Source organism: Cygnus olor, chromosome 20, assembly GCF_009769625.2.
Source record: "Cygnus olor isolate bCygOlo1 chromosome 20, bCygOlo1.pri.v2, whole genome shotgun sequence".
NCBI lineage: Eukaryota > Metazoa > Chordata > Aves > Anseriformes > Anatidae > Cygnus > Cygnus olor.
Window position 1 is genome coordinate 2,680,613 of NC_049188.1, and position 22,457 is coordinate 2,703,069.

A 22,457-nucleotide genomic window follows, 5' to 3' on the forward strand; every position below is an offset into this window, starting at 1 on the left:
ATTTCCTAGAGCACAGGAGGATGATGTGCATGTAGACATCTTCTAAATAGAAAAAGCAGCCTCCTCCAGACACATTTGATGACAAGAAAATAAGCTCAGCTCCCAGACTATGGTCCAAGTTCACAGCTAAAGTTGTTTCTAAGCCTTGCAGTTGGCACCCTTTCCACCCCATCTAAATACAGCCAAACACAGCCTCCTGAACACGGGGAACTGGCTGGGGAGCAAGGAGACCCATCCTCAGCTGTGACCACACGCAGAGCTGGACTGAAGTCAACCAGGCTCTGAGGCTTTTACCAGCCTTGCTGCAAGGTTATCCTGCAGAGACCTTCCTGCCCTCACGGAACATCACTTTTCTATCCAACAGCATCACCACAGGGGAGACCAAACAGCTGCAGACCGTGCCAGTGATGGGCCACACTAGTGAAATCTATTTGGAGGATGCTGCCACCAGTGGGTGCACCTTAGAAATTAGGTTTACCCTCAGGAATGTGAAGTGCATCCTGCCAGAGCAGCAGGATCCATACAGGAGGCCAACAAGCAATGAGAGAAGTGCACATAAACTGGAGGCAGAGGTGAGCCACCCACTGTCAGCATGTGGTTGTGCCTTGGCAGTAATACATTTACACATCCATGAAACATGAATTGCAATGCAAAACAAAGCAATATGGTTGCAGAAAGCTAATCTCAGGGGGAGTGTGAGCATCTCCCAGTGACAAAGAGCCTCCACAATATTTTGCACTTGTATTTGGAAACAGAAACTGCTCTGGAAAGAGCCCAGTTGCAGCTTCAGCCTTTTAACAACCAGGCCAGGCAGGTGCAGATCTGCATTGAATGTCTGAAATTTCCACTGGGCTGGAAGTGGATTAAGCTCAATAAATGCAGGAACCTGCCCCGGCTGACTGACATGGCAGGAGGCTATCAGGGGCTATCAGCTGCTACTGAGTCACTTGGGCAGACAGCCCTCCTCTGAAGTTTTACGTGGGGCTTTGCTGAGCTTAAGGCTGCTTTCTCACCTTGCTTCTCAGGAACTGAATAGCTCGAGCATACTGTTAACCCTGTGCATAGGAAAATACATCCTGCTTAACGCATGATTTTGCAGACCCAGGATGTACCAGCATTGCTGTAAATTTAGCAATTTTGCTGTCTGGTCACATTTCCTCCCCATCAGCCTGGGCAGTGTGATTTGTTGCCCTGGAAGAAAATCGCTATCATGTTAGCAGCACACAGCAGCAACCGTTCTAACATCTGACACAGCCGTGGTAAGCTCCTGACCTGACATTTAGGAGAGACTCGTTTCGACTCCAGTGCGCTTTGGAGTAAGCCTTAAAGACCTTGCCCATGCTTCACACCAGCAGCGTTGCCTGTGATCAGTGCCTGACTCTTCATCTGCTGTGGCTCCTGGGGTCTTTTTATTCTCTCTGGACATTCAGGCTACAAATGGCAGCTTCTCAAAACTAAATGGCTGGTTTGCGGTTACGGAATGGGAGGTAGAAGGCATGGTTAATTCCCAGCTTGGCCACATGCATCTCAAGTGATATCATTCAGATTTCAGGGCCTGGTTTATTCCAGAAGCACTAAGCTGCCATGAACTGAGCGGCTACCTAACAGAGCTGGATGTGCTTGCCACACTTGCAGATCAGGTCCTTAACATCTCTGCTAAAGGCTCTGTTAGCATCAGCAGCTGAAGGGCAGGCACAATCCTACCGCCTTTCTTTGGCCTGGATCTCACTGCCAGGCACGCTCCTCTGACACGCTTGTGCAGCACCGAGCACACAGAGCTCCGGGGGATTCAACAGAGGAGCAAAAAGAGAGAGTGGGAGAGAAAGGATCTCCCTTACCAGGGGGTCAGCAGGAGGGGGTTCTCCCACACCCTGGGAAAGCTGATCAGAAAACGCCAGAGGGAAAAAGGATTCTAATCCTCCCAAACAAACTTGGAAGATTACACAGGCTGACTCATGGGCACATTTAACCGGTTTCTGGCAGAGTGATTGTACCTCCTCATTTGAACTGCTCAAAACGAAGGCAGAATTTTAGTCACACAGAAATTACATCAAAAGGAAAAGCCAGATGTTTTGTGAATCCAACCACTAATGAGCTACAAGTGCTGTTTTTTTCCATTGTACAAGAAAATTATGAATTTTTAAACATATACAAAACAAATTGTTTGTGATTACATTAGACCTTCAAAAGAAAGTGGGAACATAAATTCAGAGATGAATAGCATAATATTGGATGCTTGCCTCACTGCTTGACTTCAATAACTTATCTCAATAAATCCCCCAGCAGAAAGCATCTTATGTACTTCAAGTCTGGAGAAGATGAGACATGAATGCTGGAGGAATTACAAGACAGAGGGGCTTTCTTGCAACAGTGAACAAGCTGAAAATTACAAGGTAATGGAAACTCAGCAGGAGGCCCCGTACCCTGCCATTAGCTAACTCCTACAATGATTGCTGGAGAAATCACTTAGGTTATGTAAGCACCGTACACTGTTTCTGCACTTTGCATCTCTCTCCACCTAAGCACACAGACAATTTAATTAGGCAAAAGGAGATACCTGAGCAACAGGGACTTCAGCGTGCAGATGAAGCAGAGCTGCCTCCCCGACCAAAAGCAGCCCTCTGTCCCAACACGGCCGTCTGCCTGTCCCTTCTTTGTTGCACTTCAACACTGGCTGCACAGATTGGTTTATTAAAACATTTACCTTTTTTAAGCCAATATGGCCCTGTTCTCCCAAAACCACACCACTATCATGACTGCGGAGCTTGAGGGAGTGATGAATTAACAGCAGAAGGCAGGAGAGCATCAGGCTTGAGTTGCTTATACAGCACTTAGTGCAGGTCTCTCATGCTTCTTACTATGGTCTCACCCCAAAGACACAGTTGTTATCCCAGTCTTGGATAAGAAGTCAGATTCATATAAACCTCCCTATGCTTTGTTTCTTGTTTTATCCTCATTAACCTCGTGGTTGGTATGTCCTTTCTCCAGTATAAACAGGGAAGAAGAAAACCAACCCAGCAGGTGCAGTGTGGTAGGGTAGAATGGGAAGTGCATGCAAAAGAAAGCAGGTCAGAGGAAAACGCTTCCTCCAAGAAGCTAGGACACAGAAACAGAGGAAATCCTCTGCTGAGAGTTGGGAACATGCAGGGAATACAGGGGAGATCATATCAGACTTTCCCCAGAAGCTGGGGAAGGTGATAGCAGGAGTAATGTCTAATGAAGCGTCATTTCATACTTACGAAGTGACACTGGTGCTATGAATGCACTTACAATGCAGGCACCTGGAGGCACAGTGCCAGGACTGGGGAGCAAGGCGCTTAGCCAGGGGCTCTGCAGAAGGGCCCTCCGGGACAAGGGGGCACCAGGAAAACATTGCAGGCCCCAAGAACTGCTCTCTCCTACACTCCTTTATGCTACCATATCACAAAGCTGTTCTAAACCCTGGCTGTTATAGAGCCTGAGGTTTCAGAAAAGCCAAGTGAACAAGATGCCCAGGCTAGCCTGAAGTTCATGTTGCTCATCCCTCAATAAGAAGTTTAACCCCACAAGACCCTGGGCTCTGTGCCACTGGCCATGGCAGAGTTTTAGAGCCAGAGGACAGCTCCTCCTCCAAAAACCATGGTGGCCAGAGACATGATTTACTCAGCAGAGAGGAAACAAGTCACAGAAGATCAAACCTGCAGCCTGATTTTTGATCTTGGGTGCTTAAAAGATCTGAACCCATATTTAGGTAGTCACATGAAGTATTCCTGTGCATAACTGTGGAAAGCTTGACTCTGAGGGACTTCAAGCTAGATACGACTTGACACTTCTGATAGCTGTGATCTTGTATACATGCCTGAGAGTCAGGCCTAACCTTACCTGACATCAGTCCCAGCATCCCCCAGAGAGAGGTCAGAATCAAGCCCAGACCGGGGCTAGATTAAAGCATGTCCTAATGGAAACCCTTGCAGTGCCTGTGCAATGCTTTGGCTCTGCCTCAGCTCTCAAAGAAAGGGCTGGGAGTTATTTCCTCTAAGGCTGTGCCCCGCATAGAAGCCCCTTCCACGCTATCAGCATGTGCTATAACCATCAGCAACTCCTTTGATATACACTGCTTGTCTTTAAACTCAGCCCTCCTCCAGCATCCTCCAATCAATACTATACCAGGACTTGGGAGGTACCTTGGTATTTTCCAGTAACTGTGACAGAAAATGCCAGCTGTATTGCAAATACCACTGCAGCCACCAGGTGACATTTACTCCTGTGCTGGGCTTCAAAATCAGTGGGACAGATTGTGTTCCGAGCAGGAGGAGGGAAAAATTTCACCCTCTGTCTCAGAGATGTTTTCATTATGATGACTGTTACTGGTATGAAATATGCAACAATAGAATCTTACCTCTCACTGTATTCTAAAATAATATTATCTAAAATCAGAAAGATACCAAATATTAACTTTTAAATATTCTTGTTTTTCTTCTGTATCCAGAGGACAAGAAGTTTAGAAATACCAGATAATCAATTTAATTTGTACCAACTTGTAATTACAACATTTGTTCTACAGCTCTATAAATAAAGGTGGCAAGGGAGGAGGGGCCCCTGCAGGATTTTTGTGGTGCTGCCCTGAAGAACCTCAGAGTACTTGTGTGAAGTTCTAACATGAGACCAGAATTGTTTTTAAATCCTCTCAATAGTACTTATACAAGAACAAAATGGAAGATGTGGAAAAGTAACTGATATTCACTCTGAATGAACATCACTGAGTCTACACCTCCCTCTGTCTGATCAGGTTACTTACAGGATGAGCTGTTGTCCTTGTTTTGCAGTCTGGCTGCTCCTTTACCTGTGCTAGATGTCTCCACGTGCAGCTCTCTCATTACTGATGCTGCTTGACCTTTTAAAAGCAGAGTTTCATCCTCTTCTGCCTTTTGTCTTCTTCCATCACTATTCAGGCTGTAACGAGGACAAGAAATAAGTTCTTCAGTTCCACTTCCCTAACTGTCCTTCCCTTCTGAACTCTTTCTAAGTAGGATCCCTATTCTACCTGAAGAGCTATCCTGCTGCTATCCTGACCAGCACCAGAGCTTGCACGGTCTGTGCCTGATTTAAACCAACAAACTGACAGTTTTCTTCCTGGTCTTGGCACCTTGTATGGCACAGGATACTTCAACCTCAGCAAAACAGTATGGCAAGACATGTCCCTTGTGCAGCAGAAACCCACTGAAGTGCTTCCCTTCCCCTCTCACTGTATGATGTTAAACTCCGTACCCCCTCCACAGCAGCAGAGCATCAGTGACAATTTTGCCTGTCTAATTCAAGCCTTGTCAATTAAATGACAGGAAATAAATGGCAACTTTAATAGTACTCCGTAACTAAAATGACTCCGTAACAATTTTTGCTTTACTGCTCACTTGTGTCATATCAAGTATCACATTATTCTGAAAAGCATTCCCAGAAGGCAGAAAAGAAAAGAAAAAAATAAAACAGAAAACCAAACCCAACAACCAAACAATGAAGCGACGAAGCAAGGAAGCAACACTAGTGAAAGAAGGGACCAAAATGTGCTTTCTGTTTTGGGGTTTACACTGTCAATCTCTTTTGTAACAGTAGGCATAGCTCAATGCAACTGATGCAGTGACTCGTAGATGCTTGAAGTTGGTGTTTCACAGAAATTCACGTTTCCAAGTTTTGTTATGCCAAGACACACAGCTATAGCCAGACACTGAGTCAACGCTGAATATTCAGAGGAAAAAAATACACAGTTCAAACCCGTGATTTAATACTTTGAAGTGTGGCATTGCCTCTGCTCCTTTACAGATATCTGCTGAAAACTGATGTACAGGAAGACCAGATTACTTAATGCTGACATCAACTTGCTTCACCATGGATTCTTATTTGTTCTGAATGATCCTCAAGAACTGGAGAGTGTTAAATGCACACTACTAACCAGTAAATGTTTATAATGACAGTTATTTGTCATATATTCTCTTACCACCGGATGTCTGCAGGGTGGATGCAGGACCAGGCAAGAAAAAGAAACACTGAATAATTCATGTTGGAAGGGATTTCTGGAGGTCTTCAGGCCAACCTCCTGTTCAGAGCTCTTTCAGCTGTATCAGGTTGCTAAGTCAAGATTTAAATAGATTCTGTCTGGTCAAGATTTAAATATCGCCAAGGGTGAGATCCCAGAACTTCTCTGGGCCCCTGTTCCGGTGTCTTACCACTGAAACTGTTTTCTTTATATCTGGAAAGGCATATCCAGAAAGGTTATATATCTGGAAACGTTCCCTAATTCCTTTTCACTCGTATCACTGCTATTTCCCCCATCAAACACTGTGTTTCTTGCCTCTTCTCCTACCCTACTAGAGGTAAAGCTAGAATTAAGCTGTGTGGAAACCCTTGCCAGCATCAGTATTTTGCAGTATTCTCTAATAACCAGCTTCTGTGCTTATATCCAGAGATGTGTTAACTCTTACCAGGATCTAAGGTCTAACCATGAAGTTACTGAGAGTTTTCCCATAAGCAACATCTAACATCATCCTGTGATGTCAATGACAATTTGTGAATGCTCTACAATGTTTTACATTATTTAGTAAGGACTCAAATGAAATCAGTACTAGCTGGGATTTTGCTGGGCTATTGTATATGCTGCAGTAATGTGCACTGACAAGCAAATTCATGTTTTCACAAAAATAACAGGGCGAGGAAGGATCAGTGAATTTGCTGGAACGCCTGAAGCATGTCAGCACAGGAGACGTGACAGTAAAAGAAATGTTATCACCAGCTGAAGCCATGAGCTCCGTGGTCTGAAAGCAGCTCTGGCTGGCACTTTGCTTATCATTAAGTAGGAAGTCGTTCAGTTTCTCTCCCAATATTTGCTGCCGTAGACCTCAAATATAATTTTTTCTGAACAGGAAAGCACTCCACAGATGAATCAGTTCCATTCGCCACGAAGGCGAACTGGTCTGCTACATAATTGATTTTCCACAGACAATTGATTTAAACTTTTCAAACCCCTCACGATGGCAGGATTAGATCTGAGCCTTTACAGTGCCCTACAGTTTGCAGGGCAAGCTCTGAGCCACGTTGCTCTTTCACTGACTTCTGCTTAATTGGATGAAGGGGACAGAGTTCAAGGGCAAGCCAACAGAAAGTATTTTATTCAAACATAGCCCTAAAGTACCTGTAATGAGGAACTGTCTCTCTCACTCCCGTGTATAAATGGCAGGAGCAATGTTTCAATTCCATTCACCTCTCTTGACTATGTGGTTAATGCAGAAACCTGATTTATTTTATCCTATAGCATTAGTTCAGGGAAATGTGTTTATTATGAGTCCCATTATAATATACTTAGCACAGTCCTTTCAAGTCATGACTAGAGGTTTATTTAGGAACTAATTCAGCACCAACTGAGGTTAAAAAGAAGCTTGCAGGTGTCAGTGAAAAACTGCATTGGATCTTTACTGACTGTTACAGTTAAAATAATCGGTATTAGAGCTGAGGGAAAGTGATTAAACATTTTTACATACAGTTTATTGACATAAACAGCGTTACTTCTCTGAGCACATTATTGTTTCCAGTAAGTTTTCTTACTAGGTTATATGGGAAATACCAAACCTCTGTGGCTGCTGGGTGAATGCATTTCCTTCTGACAAAAGTGGAATTTGGAATTCCAGAACCTGGAGGTTCCAACAGCTGCTAGGATCACTTCTACCCACATCAGGATGGTCAGGCAGCAATGAGCCCTCTGCCTGCAGAAACGCCTAGAGCAGCCACCCCTGTTTTGTGTAGGGGGAAAAATGACAAAAGTTTACAGTATTTCCACATCCTTAAATCTTTCTGAAATTAAAAATCAAATATGAAAAATCTCAGTTTACAGAATATTCTCTTTTTCAGTCCAATTGAGCACTCATCTATTTTTCTGCCCCAGTGCAGAGGATATACCATCGCCAGAGGCCTGTGTGCTTACGGTGGTCCCAGATAGTAGCTGGACCAGAAAGGAGTAACAGTTAACAGAGGTGATGTTTTATAAGACGTTTTAAATCAGTTAATAATGCCTGAGGTTTGGGGGCGAAGCAAAAAAAAAAAAAAAAAAAAAACAAATTGGGGATTTGTCAGCAAATCTGACAGGCATGTATCAGCAAACACAGACCGTACCACTAAGCTATTTATGTTCTGAGTACCATGCACTATTTGAAATGACCAGTGTTGAATTGCATTTTCTGTATCAAGTTGTTATAATGAAAATTTCTTTAGAACTGTATTTAACCTAGCTGAGAAACATTGCTGTGACAGAAACCAAGTCAGCCAGATCTTTCAGGTAGATCTGCCCAAACCTATTCTACTAGGACACCGTGGAAGACCTTGAAAGGTCTTTAACAACCAAAACCAAGGTTTTCTTTGAAAAGGAACATGAACTAACAGCTTTTCTTTTTATAAAGCTCAGAACTGTGTGGGTTAGATACAGGTTCCCACAGTGTTGCTGGGGGACGGATCCTTTCCTTAAGGTGTGCTCTCAGGGCAGTGCTCCACAGCTTGCTGGCATGCAGAAAACTGCGTGCAGGCACTCTGGGTAGCGAGGAAGTCTTTTTGTGTGCCCCTGCCAAGGCCTGGTATTGTCCCTGACCCCACGGTCAGCTGCTGCACGCTGGGCTCTCCCTGTGCCCAATTCTCCCCTATTCCTCCCCAAAGTCTCTCATAAGCATGCTCCAGGACAGAGAGGTCTCCTGCCCCTCCCAACACCTGACCCAGCAGCTCCCTTTCTGAAGGCCGATTATTACGGTCAAGGATATATAATCATCATAGGAAAAAAATAATCATAGTTAAAAAAAATAAGCAGCAGGAATTTTGACAGACCACATTGCTTTTCCATCCGCAAATGGAACCAGAGCTTGGTTTGTTAATGCCACCCCAGCAGTACCTCAATGTCTGCCTCCAGACAGAGCTGTGATTAACTTGGAGCTGTGATTAATCACTAACGCCTTACCCGACCTGTGAGGCCAAACACCAAGAAATTGACTGACCCTGCCAAGAGGCTGTGTCTGCTGCCTGGTGCCCCAGGAGGGGTCCCCACTTTGCAGGGCGGTGGAAGCCCCCAGCAGCTCTGCAGGGGCTCCCCACAATGGTTTCTCATTGGAGCCTCCTGCAGCGCTCCGCAAAGGGCCGACCACATGCTGCCTTATTGCAGATGGGGAACGCGACGCGAGGGTTTGCCCGTGCTCACCCTGAAGGGGAGTTGGGGGCGCAGGGAGGGCTGACAGCTCCTCCTGCCCTGACATGGGGCCGCAGCACGTGCTGTGGTGTAACAGCCCCGCCAGGGGCTCGTGCATTGCCAGCACGTGGTGGGCAGCCACTCCGATGGTTTCACACGTCCAGCAGTGACCACAAGACAGCAGTTTCCACCCCCTGCATTCACGTTCCTCCCTCCTAAAGCACCAACTGTGGCGGCCAAACAGCCAGCCTGACAACAGCATCTGAGCCTGAGACAATCAGCTCAGGACAAAGGCGAAGATAATTGCTATTGTCTCACTCTCATCATAACAGTGCTGGGAAGAACCAGGCTCCCACTGCCTCTCCTTGCCACATAAAAAAGTAGGCTGTTTGTTTTTCTTCACAGCAACACTATTAAGTTATTCTGAATTAATATACGAGCCAGTCAATAGACAGGTTACTCCTTATGGCAGGCACGCAGGACACCCAGCTGACAAGGTGTTTTTCACATTAGAACAGCAAGGTTTTTAATGGAGTGTAAATGTCTTTAATCAACCAGGCTAAACAGCACTAAGCACAAGTTCAAGGTGACTCCAACAGCTCCTATTCAAAATCTGCATTTTCATCTTCCTGAGATTAATTCATATTTTAATCGCTCGTATCACCGATTGAAGTGCTAGTGAAGGGAGCGCTTTCATTCCTTTCATCTCCTGCTTTCGCTACGCACAGGCAAGGTTGGACGCGAGGCAGACCTACAAAATTACCCTGCTTCAGGGGACAGCACCTGGAACAAGCGGGGAATGGTGAAATCACACAGCAGAGGTGGAATCAAGGCCTGGGGTCACATTGCGTAATGCTTCTCATGGCATCCCACACATTTAATTCCATACACCGCTACCAAAGCGGGATAGACTTGATCAATTTCCTCAAAATTTGATCCAGGAAGATATCCAGAGAATCCAGTGAGCTTGCTGTGGCCCTGAGTCTCCTCCTTCACAGGGAGCTAAACTAACAGACACAGTTCCTCCTCCTACCCTGACAAAAAGGGCCAGGCAGTACCGCAGCTTCACCAAGGAGACAAACAAGGGCGGCTGTGATAAATGTAGATAACATCACACATCGGTTGGAGAAGGGATGATGAGACATTTTGTTCTTGCCACAGCACACAAGCGAGGAGCTTTCAAAGAAGTTGAAAGGAGGAAAATTCAAAGCCGTCAAAAAGGAATATTTCTACTGTGATTAGCCTACAGCACTCATTGCCATGGGATGTTCCTGAAGGAAAAGCAAAAAAAAAGATTTGAAAAGGCATTGGAAATACATCTGCCTATCAGGGCAGTCTCAAGTTGATGGCTGTCAAAACGGGGGAAGGGATCTTAAGGTTTTATTTCCGCCCTGTGTGCACTAGCTATTCCTGCACCTTTCAGAGCCCCAGGGAAGCTGGGCACACCAGCAGGAGCACTCCCTCAGACTCCTGACCTGGGGACTGCAGGGGCCACAGGCACAGGACCAATTCTTTGGGCAAGGGGCTCCTGATGCCCCTGGGAGTGACTCTGCCAGCAGCCCCTATCCTCCTCTTGGCTGGGGCAGAAAGGTCTCTCACACCAGCCTGCCGCTCTCCTCCCAGACCAGTTTGCCCAACTTTTGAATCGCACTTCCTCCTTTAATTTGATTAGTGACAGCTGCTATTATCTGAGGAAATCTAAATTGCCTCTTCCTGTGCTAATGAATCACTGTACTATGTGTGTGGGGATTAGAGAACAAGATGGATTTATTAATACGTTTCTAATTAAAGGGACAGTGCCACTGGAACTGTGGCTGTCAGTGAAAGGGTTGTGGTAGATTTTGGAGGTGGAGAGGAGGGCCACAGGTTGTCACTTCTAATTACAAGCCACGCTTGTACCTATATATCTTCACAGACTGCAAATAGCGAGTGGGGATACGAATTTGTGCGCTGGAGCAGGGCAGCTGCATCGATGGGGATGTCACAGCGAGCTCTCGGGTCTGCAGGAACCAGTTCAGGCCCAGCACAGGACTGAGGCCACACCGCCTGCTCCAGCAGCCAGCATGTTTTTAAACCAATGACTGCCTGGAGGGGGGAGGATGTACCAAGGAAAGGGTCATCCTAACCTGACTTCTCTCCTGCACTCCTTCCTAAGCATCCTTTATTATCTGTCAGGTAATAAATCACACCAACCTGTCTGGTTAGATTTTGGGTCTGACAGAGGCTAACCACACGGTTAGCTAAGAGTTTTAGCTTACAATTGCTCAGGTCTCTAACGTGAGAGACTGTAATGAGTTTCTTTTCAAGATAACTGGGCACTTAAAAAATCACCACCCAGTTTACAAAATGCTAGTGATGGATTTTGTAAACTAAACCTAATTTCTGAACCAACAGACCCGTTTGCAAGAAGATGTGATCTGAATATGTGATGCCCCAGAGAGCTACTGTCATTCAGTCTGCTTCATAAAGAAAAAAGGAGTGCAAATAAAAAATAAATGTGTGTACATTCTTTTTATCTTGTACTTAATGCCAGGAACCCAGAGAGATGGCTTCTAGGCTCAAAACGTAATGGAGCAACATTTTCTGCCATGGAGCAGAGAAAAGGGACTGGTAAGGAATTGCCCTGCAATGTCTTCACAATCGCAGTCCAAACCAGCATCTTGAACCCCCAGAGATAAGAAAAAAAAGCATGAGAAAAAAAAGTCCAAGTGCAGACACGTCCCACTCCCCAAATCATGCCATGGTTTTGGAGAGCAGAATGTCTAAAATGGTATGGTCGCTCTTACGTGAACACCTTTATGTGGGGAATCTTGACTTCTCCATGTGTGAACAAGGAATGCTATAAGAAAGCTGTAAGAAAGTCACTGGAGGAAAATATTTCTTCTTAGACTCACCTTCTATTTTAATTCTTTTGGCCTTGCTTTATCAAGATGTAGATGCAGTATCAGCAGGATGAAGACAGGACATCTAGTGAATAAACATAATGCCACATCCAGGAGAATGAGGTGCTCAGCTATTCTGAGATGCTCACTGCAGCCTTTCCTGTTCAGAAGAACAATATTCATGCTTAAAGCAATACTGTTTGTGGTGAGGTTATTTACTTAGGTGGCAGAGCTCTGTGAATTTATGTACTAATAATCCTGACCCACTGAAATCACCAGACATCTCTTCATGGACTCAGCTCTGGCTTTGGATCAGACCCTGATCCTCAGCAGACGTAAATCCCCACATCTCCACGGAATTCACTAGGACTATGCCAGGTTAGGTCAGCTGATGCTCCTGCCCCTTCTCTCTACAGTAATTCAACATGCATAATTACCTGCAAAAGCATTCTGCTGACTACAGTCTTCTCTCCTCAAATGAACTATTTTCACTGCATTCCCAAGTTCTTCATCTTCCCTAATAACTTCGTACTCTAGGTGGATTATCCATCACCATAAAATCATTCGCTTTCAGATACAGTTAATTTTAATGAGGTTGGCATGGACTAACAAGTCATTGATTCACATTTATAGATACAGTAAACAATTCATGATTTCTTTCAATCTCTACACTTGAGTGTGCTAAATAGATTCAGAACGCTAGCCAGCAGTGCACGCTGGACACACGCCCACCCTATTACCGGGAGATATCCAAACATTTCCTGCAAGGTTATTGCCATGCATTTTGCCGCAGAGGAAGAGAAACTAAAAGCATATTGGAAAGAACAGACCTGCAGGATAACTTGATTTCCTGTAGTCATTTCAAATAAATGAACATGATTCAGGTTTCACTTATCACTATGTAAAGCTGACTCGTAGCTCCAGGAAAAGCCAAAAGCAGCAGAAATGCTTTTCATTGTGGATTCTCTCTTTCAATGAAGGTTAAGGAGTAGGGGTAACCCAGACTGCTGTTATGATGGAGGAAGACTGTCCCCAGTTTGACCCCAGCTAATTTTGGTGTTGGGGAGCTCACTGCTGTGCTCAGTAATAGCTCACACTGATAGCAACAGAACCAGATGGAGAATCCCAGCCCAAACACTGCTATTCAGGACATAGAAGTTCTCCAAACACTTTTGAGCTACCTGGCCCAAACCACTGTGCTCGATATGTTCCTTTCACTCAAATGCCTCAGTTTAGCCTGTATGAATCCCCCCAGGATAAATCCCTGCCTAGATTTGACATATAAATTTCAGACATTTCAGGATGTGAGAAGGGCAAGTCCCAGGACTAGAAGCTCAGACTCAAAGCATGAGCCATCCAGTCAGTCTTGTATTATAGGGCCTGGAGGGTCTTCAAGAGCACATATAACCTACCTCCTTGCATACTTGCCCACACCCCGGCATTACATCTCAGAGATGCTCACCCACCCAGCCGTGGGGCCTCCCAGCACCCTCACCACTAATTTCATAAAAAGCTTTTTGCAGTAGGCAACCCGAATCTTCTTGGCCAAACCATGAAGCCCGAGCATCCTTGCTCCATCTAGAGTACGTAACATGGACAAATCAGTCTCCTCCCCTTAAGTGTTTTAAAGACCCCTCATCTCCCCTCAACCCTTCTCCTTGTATGTGCTCCACCACAGGCCCCTTGGCCTCCTGCTCTCCGGTGGTAACGATGGGACAACAACATTGTGCCTCCCTTCCTTGGAAGGGCAAACGCATTTAGACGATTATGAGTTTCAGATGCCACTGTGGGCAGTATGAGGTTTTTCAAAGTCCTTAGGAGAGATGGATAACACTGCTAACTATGAATTTAGCTCAAGCACTGGAAAACAAGACCACTTCCCTCACAACAAATTCAAGAGGTCTTCTGTATGGCCCCAAGTCATGACTGAAAGTCATCCCATGGTGTGCTGCTGAGTGACTGCTACAAAGTTCCACCTTCTTCAGCTGAAGTCAGGAAACCAGATTATGAGATAAAGTAATAGGAAACTTTTATGAGACTACGCCACTTGAGTGGGCATACCCCTAAATTCTTAGCAGCTATATTGATAGGATTAAGCAGCAGAGAAGACCTCCAATGTGAAAGGGGGCCCGAGGGGACTCCCAGTGCATTGGCAGCATAGTGCACGTGCCGAATCAAGTCCAAGTACTGAAGGGGCTACATCCCCTCCTGCCTTTTACCAACACAAGCATAATTTTGACAAGCAATACAAACAACAATTTCTCCTTTGCCTAATTAAGAGATGTTAATTTAAGTGTGGTTTCCAGTGTGTGCTTAAGAAGCACAATTACTTCTGCTTTCACAGCATAAAATAAAAATCTCAAATAAGCTCCAAAGGCAGGGCCTTAGGTTTAGGGTCACTAAATAAACAAATGGGCTTTGACTTCCTGGGATTCACAGATCGCAAAAACCTTTTGTTCATAATGTTCTTAGCAGACTAATTCCTGAATCTCAAGGGACCATTTACTAAATAATACTTCAGCTTCCGAGTAGGAGAAACCTGGTCCTAATTGTAGCAGTCTTGAAACAACCTGGGGGATGCATCTCTTTTCCCCAAACCCATTCAGTTCCAAAGGGACAGGAACTATTTATTCCTTGCGTTCAGCTTGAGAAATGGTCAGGAAAAGATGAGCTACTTTCAGACATGATACATTGGGCTCCAAAACAAGACTTAACGAGATGCTTGGGAAGCATTTGAAAGGACACAAGCCCAAAGTTCGAGTCTCTGATCCTGGTTCCTTCTTCATTACTCCTTTATGAGAAAATGAGGAGCTGTCTAAGTCAAAAAACAAGCAGAGTCACAAAGTAAAAGTGGAGAAGCAAACTGGAGTGGGTTCTCAACAGGGCTGGCACAAGAGCTTTGGATATACATCACCCCCATCACACTTACAGCATGGCCGTGCCTGGGGCAGGTTGGGGTGCTGGAAGCACAGCCCACGAGTGATGCCATGAGCACCCCATTGGGTGCTGAGCCCCAGGCTCCCCTGCTGGGGTGTGCACAGGGCCGATCTGCCAGTGGGACATCCTGCAGTGGCAAATTAGCTCCTTTATCAGCATTTACCAGAGCAGAACCAACAAAACAAAGGCAAGCAGGATGAGAAATAGACTGCTTCAGATTCACAGCTCCAATAAGCCAACACTGCAGCATATGTCACTATCAGAGGGAAAGGAAAGGCAAAACGAAGCCAAACCTTGGTATTATTAAATGCAAAATGTAAAAACATTTAAAGTGACACCTTCATGAAGAGAGCTTTTACATTATTCACAGTCAATGCAATACAATCCACAGCTAATTACAGTCTATACATGCAAATGAAAGTAATGATAATCATAATTACTTTGCACTTGTATACTGTAACAATTTTCATCTGAAGACCTCAAAGTCTTTATAAACATTAATTAATTCTCCCATCACCCCAGTGTGCTAGGTAACTGTTACCATAATTCTCATTTTAGAGTCAGGTAAACTGAGGGTCACAGAGGGTAAGTGGTGTGCTCGTTGCCACATTTCAGTACCACAGGTGGGATCAGAAGGGATGGCGATGCCTTGCACACTCCTGCCAGGTTGCAAGAGTTACAGTAAAGGGAGGAGAGCCATGCGGCATGCTGAGATGGGGGCAGGTGAGGGGCAGATTTTTGAGCCGAGGAAGGAGTTTAAAACACTGCACTTACACCACAGACAGCGCTGTTTTCTATAGTCCGCCACACTGCGGTAGTTCCGCTGATGAATCTACACATTAAAAGCTCTGACACTGATTTGAACGTTTTAACATTTGATTTTGCCTTCAACAGAAATGGTTTATCTTACTATTTTCTTTTGTTTCTTCCAAGAAAATTATCCCATAATGCTTAGATAGGAGGCAGGTTTGCAGAGAAAACAGCAAATACCAGAATCACCGCTGCCACCAGCTTTGGCTTTATCTAACACAGATCTCTTCCCTGGACTTTAAAACATCATAGTGAGAGGATACAGTGCGCTGCTGGAATGCAGGGCTGAATTTACAACAGTTTTTGGCACATGGGCTCAGATTAAAACAACCAAGTCAGTCCTGGGCCCTCTGCTTTCTGTACGTAGGCTCCAGGCTCACAAGAAAGCTTCACTGCCAGGTAAGGCAAAGAACAGAAGATGAGGAAATTTGGGCTGTGTGCCTCTGGCAAGCAGACACCTACGGGCTTCACAAGTTAGCATCTATTTCTCACTGATATCCAATAGATTTTGAGACTCCAGAGGAAGAAATATATATATGCTGCTTCAGCAGCACCTGCCGTAGGGAAGCTGACCACAATGAAGGAATTGTCTAACCCAACACAGACCTCCCAGGCCAAGTTGCTGGCTCCTTCCTGGGCCAATGATCCGAATCACAGGATGCAGAAGGTGAATGGGCTCGAGAAACCCTCCCAGCAGAATACCTGACAGTCCAAAAGGCAGCAGAACGCAACTTCTAACTCCTTTCACCTGTAATTACTTTTCTCTATTTGCATCCAGTGGCTCACAAAATGCACTCAGATTTTCTCCATATGCCCATTTCTGAAGGCCGTTGTATGTTAATCATTGTCTGGTACCATAAATGCAACAGCCATCAATATCAAGCCTGCCAACTTAACAGACTCTTGTAATGGGTACATTTCTATAGACCTACACAATAAGACTAATTGCATGGGCTTGCTGTAAAAGCCAGAGGTCGTTTGATTACTAGCTGTTTCGTACCATGAAAGTGCACATTAATTATTTAAAAGATGGACTTATAATTATTGTAAGCTCTAAGTAATTACCTATAATTTTGGCAAGTGTTAGAAAAACTGATAGTCTAGCAAATTCAGGTTTTAGTCATTAGTAAGCTCATAATTACATTTAAATTGCAAAATGAGAATTATGCAATTTATCTCCCCAATAATGCATAAACATTACAGTGATTGTAGGTTTTAATGGACTATATTATTACTATAAAAAGCAGAGCAGTGATGGGCAGTGAGGGGCAATTTGAGTTCATTGCTGTTATTTTACATTATAATTGCTTATCAGTGACTGCACTGTGATGGTTCTCCTTGATTAACATGGGATAAGTCCATTCTGCCCACCAAACTGTACTGGAGAATAACAAAACTTACTGAAGAGTCAGTAGAAAGAAGTGATTGACTTTGTATCAATACAGGACTAATTTCTGTAGGTAAACAATCTAGATCACAAATGTACTCATCCTCTAAGAGGACCAGAACCTTGGAAAAGCAGAATCCCAGGTCATGCTGTTTTAGATCAGGCTGCTTTTCCATTCAGATTTTTCAGGATCTGCTCCCATAGACTGATCCATGCCTAAGGATGCTCAGTACTCCTCCACCACGTATAAACAGCAAGAACAAAAAAGGATGTCACCAAGTAATACGTATACAAGAGGAGTTTTGAAATGCTGCTACTCCAAAGCAGTCCATGCTCATCTTATATCCCAGCACGTCAATGGAAAAATCCATTTCAACACGAGAAAAACAGTATAAGGGGTAGATACAGTTCACCAGACAACAGAACTTGTTTGGAATAGTAAATTGCTCAGCATCTCTCCAGGCAGATCAAGTTTCTAATAATAATAAATGTAAACCATCAAATTGGACCAAGTAGCTATGGATGTGTGTGCTCTGATACTTACAGATCGCCACCTTGCTCCGTGCAGCAGCAGATGCTGCAGAGGTTCAGAAAAGAGTTAATCTCTGCTTAGCAAGGTCCCCAGAGCCTTAAGAGCAGCAGCAGGAGAAAAGCAGTGAGACCTGTCTGAGGCTGACACACAAACTGGAGCACAGGACAGCAGTTTCTAAAGCACGCAGCAATGGCCTAACTGTGCTCCTGCTGAACCCAAGGGGAATTTACCATGTATACTCACAAGGGCAGTGTGTTTGCTGCAATTCAATAATGCCATCCTTCCTTTGCTTTTGGCTGAAGTGATTTGTATGTGGAGACTGCGCACTTCATCTATCAGACAAAGGTGTCAGTCACACAAGATCCAGGAGCAGTACTAGGAAGCAGATTAGGATAGAAACATAGGAAATATTTTATCCAGCTGAAAATGACTGGAATTAATTCACATTAGAAATCAGGTGAGGCAGATGGGTTTATATCCAAAACAGTATTTTCAGCCAACAGCACTTCTTTCTACAGCCAAACAGTGATATTGGAGTTCAATACTTACTGAAAAGAAAAGGCAACACCAACTGCTGTGAATCACTCACGCAATTTCCTTATGGATTTTCACCTTCCCCATCACATGGGCTTCTCAAAAGATTGACCAGGCAGCTTGACAAAGGTGAAAACTATGTCATTTACCTTAAAAATCAGGACCTGCCCATGCAGTTAATGCTTTGATGATTTTAGTCTGACTCTTGTCTACTTTTATCCATGAAAAAATTGTCCCCTTATGATGTGGGAGCAATGAAACACCAGGTTGGACTGTACTTCCAGGCTTGCCTGCAGTGAGACACTTTCATACTCCATGCACCTTAGAAGCTGGAGTCCTGCCAGTACCATTGGCTTGGTTTGACACCAGGGAAATTTAAGAGCTGCTTTGTATTGTTACTTTACCAGCCCTTACACAGTGTTTGTTTTAAATGATGTGCTGTGTGATTTAGTGGTGTTTGTAGAAAATGATGAAAGCCAGTGCTTGATGTGCTGTACTGTGCGACTATTGTCTTCTCCTGGAGATGAGATATTACTTTTCACTGGAGTTTCCCAAAAGGCAGCAGTAGCTTTAGCCTTTGGGGCACCAGATCTACTCAGAAATTCCAAAAATAAAATCCAAGGGAAATGAGCATGCCTTTAGCTCAGCTCTGCACGCCATTTAGCAGAGCAGCTCTTCCAGATGATGGATGGCAAGCAAGCAGCTGCTCCGTGCAGTTGCGGGATGCAGGCAGGGACCCACAGAGGCCACACCTCGACTCCGGGGGGTAACGCCTGCAGCACAGCGAGAGGCGTGCTGAGAGCATGCCAGCAGCCTGCCCCGTGCTGCTGGTGTCAGCGAGGGGTTTGCTGCTTACTTCTGGGAGCGCAGGGTCAGGCTTTTATTAGCCGTTTGAAGGCCACGGTCAGATCATTTCTGGTGTCAATACTCAGGCTGACCCCTGCTCCTCTTGCTGTGAACTGTGGCCTGAAGGGTCTTCTGTCTGGACAGCTTTGTTCAGTCAGGCAGATGCGGCTGGCGTACGTCTCTCTAGCAGTGAGAACCAAAGTCCCTGCCCCAGAGGGCTGACAGGAAAAGAAAGAACTACGTTTTGTCAAATGATAAGCTTTAGCTTCCTTAAAAGCAATACAGGAATATCCTTTGTAACCCCAAAACAGCCAGAATTCCTGTCCTGTATAAATTCCAGGTTGCTAGAGGGTGAAAGAGTTGGAAATAACAGGACTCTGGGGACTTTCATACTGCTTAAGACAGGTAATCCAAAGCCTTCCCTCTGCCAATGACCAGTATCAGGTGTTTCAGTGAAGATGCACTAAGCCTTACAGGAGTTAAAGAAGGGATAATGTTACCCCATAATACCTACTCAAAGCTTCAGCCTAATTCCCATTTAGCAGAGTTTCACCTAGACACTTAAGCATAAGAATTTATTCCCCTTCCAAGCCTCTTTATTAAGCAGCTTAATTTGGCATCCAAACATTCAATGCCTCCTTGCACCTCCTTACATTCTTGGCCTCTGTAGGAACTGCCAATTTCTTTTACAGACACATCCAGAAACTGGAACAACTGCCTTTCTCTGGCAAGCACTCTTTGTCCTCTGGTTCAAAGGTGCACCTAGTCACAGGTCAGTGAGCAAGCAGAAGGCATCACAAGAGAGAGGGCTTCTCAGCCGGTGCATATTTGCTCCTGTATGATGACAGTGATGGTGGCATGGGAACATAGGATCACTGTGCTGACAGAGACTGAATGGGTCACTGGCTCCATAACCTGATAGCACGAGCCACTTCATCACAATCTCCTAAAGATGCTTCAGGCTGCATCTTTAAACAGACATCATTTTTTGTCCCCGTTATTCTGATGTGAATGCTGCTGTTATGGTTAAATGCTGTCTTATTTCCAGCCCAAGTTAATTCATGGTTAATGTATACGTGTCTGCTCTTAGAGAGTGCATTTCCCTCTCTTCACTCCCCTGTTATATTTTTAGACCGTGATCAGATTGCCTCTTGGTCTGTGATTTGCTAGACTAAACAAGCCAAACTTTTCAAGTCCCCTGTCTCACAGTAGGTTCCACTTTCCCTTGATCAGTCAGTTGAAGTTCACCTTTCCAGGAGAGGACTCATTGGGGTAGCACCGTATCAGACACAGCAGCTTGCCTCGCATCCTGCACAGTAGCACGGATACTTCTTTTCCCTTTGAAGAAGGCCTTCATCCAACAAACCCAACATCACATTGTCATTTCCAGAGCTGCAGCACATTGGTTCTTCTCACGATCAACTGACACTAAAGGAAATTTGCCTCATTTATTTCTAACTGATGTCTGTTAATCTAATAGGAAAAATTCTTGGTATTAGTCCAAGTGCATGACCTCTCACTTTGTATTTTTAAATCATAGCAATTAAGCTGTGAGTTATTTAAGACTATTTCAGTGTGATGAAGCCACTTTTTCCAACAGAATGAAATTCCTTAGAACTGCTATGAGCCTGCTTACTCAAATTTTTCCTACAGGTCTGGCTTGCACAGCTGCGAACTACCAGGACTTCCAGCCTCTTCACCCTGGGTCTCGAATGAATGTAAGAGCTCTCCAAGTAGGAGAGAAAGATGTGGAGCTCTGGCTTGGCAAGTCTCAAGCAGACTCCTCACTGCATGACTCTCAAGACTCCAGGGAGCATGTAAAACACAGCTACCAAGCCCATTTTCCATGTGGCTTATGAAGGAAGAGGCCAAACCTTTGACCTGCCACACATCAGAGCATAACTGGCCATCAGGTAGGTCTGGAAGGGTTTGCTGCTCCCAAGTCACCATTCCTACTTTGCTGCAAGGTTAGCTCAGCTAGCCCAGTCTCTTCAGGGTTCCTCAGCCATTTGTGCCACCTGATCATTCTCTAGAGACATGTCTTGTACAGAAGGCCTGGAGCAAGAGTGTTCACAAGACAGGTGAGTCACAGTATCAGGTATCACAGTTTGATGGGCCTAACTCAGATTTCAGTAATTTGATCCTAGAAACCCCAATGTACAATTACTTTACTTTGAGCTTATTACTTTTCTTGATGATGTCCAGGGAAACATTTTGTAAGTAGTGTTCTTATCCCATGAATTAGCATAAGTGCCCTTTCTTTGGCTTTACTGGCACAGCAGAAGTAACCGCTCACAGTGCTCTGTGCATCAGGGTGTGCTACAACAATGGGTTTTAGGAAACAGAGAGTCCATGTCTGAACAGGGGAGTAATGCCCCCTGGGAGTGCATGAGGTGTCTGCCTGTGCAAAAGCCATCAGTGACACTGATGCTGGAGAGGCTGGGTTACCAGGGCATTGGAGGGAGCAGCTCTGAAATCCTCAGCACCATGTTTTACAGATCCCTCTCCAGCCTGTCTGGGTCTGAAAAAAGGCAGCTGAGCCTCATTAGTGAATCAGCCAAGCAGGACAGGTAGCCTCAGGTTACACTAACGAGCCAATTAAGAGGACTTAAAGAAAGCTTGGCTAGGTAACAAGGGAGAAGAAAGCCTGGCAGCATTGGTTGGGGAAGTAGAGCTGTGCTGTTGAAGATGGGCTGCTGCATAATTACCAAAGCTTTTTGCATTGTGCCATTAGGGAATGGGTAACCTTAAGACTAAAGATGACTGATTTGGGGTTGTGACATTGTTAATTTGTCTCACCAGATCCTAGAGTAAACCAAATACCAGTAAATAGTGATATTCTTACCCTACCTGACAGGAGATTTTAGTGCACATTGGAGGCCCTGCTTGACCTACCACCACTACACCCAGTGTCCCAGAATCCTGCTAACACCCTTGAGGATTCTGGGGTAGATACTTTACAGGAGTGGTTTGTTGTGGTGGGAACTGGGCCCTCCTACCTGTCAGGCCCTGTTAAGAGATGTTGGTTACATCACTGCCACGTTGCTCAAATGGCTCAGGTGGACTCTTGTGTGCTGCAGGAGGCCTCTTCTCCTCTATAACTCCACGTGTCTGGTATATTTGAGTGGCCTGCCCTGGGGCTCATAACTCACTGCTCAGAGTTGTGCCTGGGTGATAAAGAAGTCACACCATTGCACTGCTGACAGGGGTTTAACAAAGTCCAGAGCCAGTCCCCTGGCTAAAATACACACAGACATCCTATTTACAGCAACTTTCCACTTCCACAAAACATCTGTTGGGAGTTCACACTTGGACAGAAGAAATTGGAGAGTTCACTCT

The 22,457-nt window shown here is 44.9% G+C and overlaps 1 long non-coding RNA gene across 1 annotated transcript in view; it reads right to left on the minus strand.

Annotated features, from left to right (window-relative positions):
• Positions 1-4,934: 4,934 nt before the first annotated feature.
• LOC121057903 overlaps positions 4,935-22,457 on the minus strand; it is a 28,050-nt gene continuing 10,527 nt past the window's right edge. The window contains exons 4-5 of the long non-coding RNA XR_005814012.1: positions 12,085-12,232; positions 4,935-10,461 (exon numbers count right to left, since the gene is read on the minus strand). This is a non-coding gene — a long non-coding RNA (uncharacterized LOC121057903). The remainder of the gene's footprint in view (positions 10,462-12,084; positions 12,233-22,457) is intronic.